This window comes from Ictidomys tridecemlineatus, chromosome 4, assembly GCF_052094955.1.
Source record: "Ictidomys tridecemlineatus isolate mIctTri1 chromosome 4, mIctTri1.hap1, whole genome shotgun sequence".
NCBI lineage: Eukaryota > Metazoa > Chordata > Mammalia > Rodentia > Sciuridae > Ictidomys > Ictidomys tridecemlineatus.
Window position 1 is genome coordinate 7,073,904 of NC_135480.1, and position 4,744 is coordinate 7,078,647.

The window sequence follows — 4,744 nt, forward strand, 5'->3', positions numbered from 1 at the left end:
ATGAGAGATTGTATTTTTTTTCCTTTCTTATGTTCTTGACAATTTTTTGTGGTGAAACATACATAAATTTAAAATTTACCATTTCAACAATTCTTAAGTGTATAATTCAGTGGCACAATGTACATTCACACTGTTGTGTAGTTCTTGCCACAATTCATTGCTCTCTTTTATTTTTTTTTCAGTACTCAGGATCAAATCCAGGGCCTCGCACATGCCAGGCAAGGGCTCTACCACCGAGCCACATCCCGGTGTTTGCTTGTATCTTTTCTTGAAAGATTTTTATATCAAGGTTATGCTGTCCTCCTAAACTAGAATGAGAACTGTGCCTTCTATTTCTGTTTTTTGGAAGGATTTGTGTAAGAATGGTACTATTGTGCTCACTTCAGCAGCACACATGCTAAAATTGGAACAATACAGAGAAGATTAGCAAGGCCTCTGTGCCACATTATTATAATATTTTTTTAGAGAGAGAGACAGAGAGAGAGAGAGAGAAAGAGAATTCTTTTAATATTTATTTTCTAGTTATCGGTAGATACAACATCTTTGTCTGTACATGGTGCTGAGGATCGAACCCGGGCCGCATGCATGCCAGGCGAGCGCGCTACCGCTTGAGCCACATCCCCAGCCCCCTCTGTGCCACATTAATTCATGAAGTATTTCATGTTTTTCAAAATAACTAGAAGAGTCTTGAAGGTTTCCAACCCACAGAGATGACAAATGTTTGAGAAGATGAAAATACTAATTACCTTGATTTGATTATTGTACATTATATACACCATATTAAATTATACTATACCCCATAAATATGTACATATATGTGTCCATTTAAAAAGTAAAAAAAAGGCATTTTTCCTTTATGTCTTTCAAGAATTCACCTATGAATTTATCTGTATATAGATATTTTTAGAAAAATTCAAATTCCATAATCAATTCATAAAAAAATGATAAAACCACACAGACTTTTCTATTTCTTGCTTATCAGGTTTGATAAGTTTCATTTTTTCAAGGAGTTTGTCTAATTCATCTAAATTATCCAAGTTCTTTGGCACATATACACTTATTACCTCTTTAAAAATATTTTTAGTTGTAGATGGACACAATATCTTTATTTTTATGTGGTGCTGAGGACTCAACCCAGTGCCTCACACATGCAATGCAGGTGCTCTACCGCTGAGTTACAGGCCCAGCCCTTATTACCATTTTTTTTTTTTAATGTCTGGAACATCTTCAGCAACGTACTCAATATCATTCCTAATACAGATAATTAGTATTCTCCCCCTACATCCTGCTTTTTCTCTCTTCCATGTGTACTCTTAGTCTTGCTAGAAATTTATCAATTTCATTGACATTTTCAAAAATTTACCTTATTGTTTTCTCTTTATATATATATTTATTTTTAGAGAACTTTTTAATATTTATTTTTTAGTTTTCGGCGGACACAACATCTTTGTTTGTATGTGGTGCAGAGGATCCAACCCGGCCGCACGCATGCCAGGCGAGCGCGCTACCGCTTGAGCCACATCCCCAATCCTACATATTTATTTTCTACATATCAATTTCTCTATCACTTTCTTCTCTTATCCTTCTATTTTCCTGGGGTTTAACTTTCTCTTCTTTTAGCTTCTTAAGATTGAAGCTTAGATCAATGACTTCTCAGCCTTTCTTCTTTTCCAAAATGTGCATGTGCCTGTGGATGTATCAGCTTCCCTCTGGACACTGCTTTAGCAACATTCTGTAAGTTTTGATGTCATGTTTTCATAGTCATTTATTTAAAAGTATTTTCTAATCTCCATTATAATTTCTCCTTCTAGGGCTGGGGATGTGGCTCAAGCAGTAGCGCGCTGGCCTAGCGTGCGAGCCGCCCGGGGTTCGATCCTCAGCACCACATACCAACAAAGATGTTGTGTCCGCCGAGAACTAAAAAATAAATATTAAAAATTCTCTCTCTCTCTCTCTCCTCTCTCACTCTCTTTTTTTTTTAAAAAAAGATAATTTCTCCTTCTACCTATGAGTTATTTAGAAGCAACGTCTTCAAATAGTTTAGAATTTAGTTTTTTTGTTTGTTTTAATTCCTAATTAATCCTGGGTCAGAGAATGTATTCTATATTATTTCAGTCTTTTAACATTTGTTGATAACTATCTTTGTAGCCTAACATATAATATGTGCACAAAAATGTTTTCTGCAGTTGTTAGGTACAGATTCCTATATAGGTCAATTAGATCAAATTGATTAATTATGCTGTTTAAATCTTCAAAATCCTTTCTGATTTTTTTGTCGGTTTGTTCCAGCAGTTATTGAGATAGCTGTGTTAAAATCTCTAACTAAAACTGCCTATTTCTCTTTTCAGTTCTGTCACTTTTACTTTGTATATTTGGAAGCTATGTTATAAATGTGTACATATTTGCAAATATAAATTTATACATATAAATTTAGGAATGTTTTTCTGTTGAATTGACTCATCATTAAAAATGTCCCTTTTATTTCCAGTAATATTTCATAATTACAGTCTATTCTCTTGGAAATTAATAGCAACATCAGCTTTTTTTGGTTAGTGTGTGCATGGTGTACATTTTCCTTTCCTTTTATCCTTTATTTCAACCTTTTTTGTGTCCTTACATGTATAGTATGTAGTTGTGTTTTCAAAATCCAATGTGAGGGGTTGGGGATGTGGCTCAAGCGGTAGCGTGCTCGCCTGTGCGGCCCAGGTTTGATCCTCCAGCACCACATACAAACAAAGATGTTGTGTCCGCAAATAACTAAAAAATAAATAAATGTTTTTTTAAAAATCCAATGTGAAAATGCTTTTTTTTTTTTTTTAAGTATTGGGGATTGACCTCAGGGCCTTCCACATGGTAGGTAAGTGTTCTAACACTTGGCTATATCCCCAGCCCTTTTTAAATTTTTATTTTGAGACAGAGCCTTGTTAAATTGCCTAGACTGGCCTTGAACTTGCTATCCTCTTGAGCAGCTCTTGAGTAGCCAGGATTACAGGTGTGTATTACCATGCCTAATACTTGCTTTTCTTCTAATGTCTCTGCATTTAAAGAAGGAGCTTTAGGAGGCAATGTTAACCTAGAGGATAAGTGTTAAGAGTGGAATTTCAGAGGGTGTGGCTCAGTACATCCTCAGAAAACACAACATCCCATATGATAGCACTAACAACAGGAACAACAACAATATTAATATAACAGCTAATACTTGTATTTGTCTTTACAGTACGCTAGGTACTTCATACACACACTAAGCTCTGAGATATATTTTGTAATCTATTTTAACCATGAATATGAACATAGATAAACACTAAAAGTCACTTGTTGTTTTGTTTTGTGACTATCAGTCCCTCCAAATTCCACTAGAATCCTCTCCTCACTTCTATAACACTCCCAAGACAGGCTCTCCCAACTCCCCTTACCAGCATCCCGCTCCAAACACAAGCAGTCTGGTTCACTGATACAGTAGACCTCCTAGTCACCTGCCCTGCTTCCTGATATCTTAGTATCCCTGCTTTCAACTACACTGCTGGGTAGCTGCTTGGGGGAGGTGGGACCTTCAGGGTGTACCCTAGCTGCTCCATTCTCAGCCTCAGCCACAGCCCACAAAGTGTGCACCTCTGCATGCCTTAACCATCTTTGGTACAATGTAGATGCTCAATGACTATTTGCAGAATGAGGCTGAAAGGAAAAATGAATGGTCTTATGATTATATGAACATAGATACACAGGTGAGGCCATGCGTGCTTTCAGGATTCCCCCACTGCGGGGGTGGGAGGGGGGGAGAGGACACCAGCCCCTTCACAATCCCTCACATCCCTCCTTCCTCTTCTTCCCCATCTAGCCTGTGCCAGTCAGTCCTAGGGAGGAGTGACAGTGATGAATCCCTTTCCATTTGCGCAGGCAAAGGTAAAACCCTGTGTCTCTTGGCATCCTCACCAGTCGCCATACAGCTATGCAAGGGCCACAGAGGCGTCCCGTCCCATCCCCTGGTCCACTGTGCGCTCGCTCTCTCACTCTCCTTGGATATCAATCGGGTACCATGGAGTGAGGTGGTGGTTGGAAGAGGGGTTACATCTTTTCTTTACCTTACTCTCCTTCCCAGCCTCCAGATGCTGCTCCTTCGCGCTACTCAGCTGCAGCACACACATTCCGTGGATGGACGCTGCCCGCGCGCTCCCGAAGCTTCGTCACTGTAACTCGCCCGGATGAAGGGACCGAGTGGGGATCCCATCAATTGCTGGGGACACCTCCCCCTCCCGGCCTGGGAGTTACCTGGGGTCCGGGTGATTCCCACCCTGTCCCGGGCAGCTGCGCCTTCCGATTGGGTAGCAGGTCGAGCTTGCGAGACTCCATTGGCAATAACGCCCAAGTCTTGTGTGTGTGTGTGTGTGTGTGTGTGTGTGTGTGTGTGTGTGTGTGAGAGAGATCCCAAGCCGGGCTTTTAAGGGGCAGCGCGGAACCGAAAGAGGGCAGGTGATACACGAGCACTTCAGGGCCTCGGTCACCTCGGTCACACTTCAGGGCCTGGGACGTCACGAGTCACGGCCACCGCCCCATCCCCCGCCCCCGGGGCTGGTGGACTCCGGCTCGTCGCGGTTCCCGGCCCGGCTTCCAACGGCCACGCGCGCGTTTTGCGCGTGCGCACTAACTTGGTCTCGCGCCTTCCAGGCGGTGGGTGAGGCGGCGGGTGGGGCGGCGGGCGGGGCGGCGTGGGGCGGGGCGGGGCGGGGCAGGCGGGGCGGGAGGGAGG

General features: G+C 42.1%; 1 pseudogene; it reads left to right on the forward strand.

The window, feature by feature from the left end:
* Positions 1-373: 373 nt before the first annotated feature.
* Positions 374-463, forward strand: LOC120890115 (U6 spliceosomal RNA; annotated as a pseudogene).
* Positions 464-4,744: the final 4,281 nt, after the last annotated feature.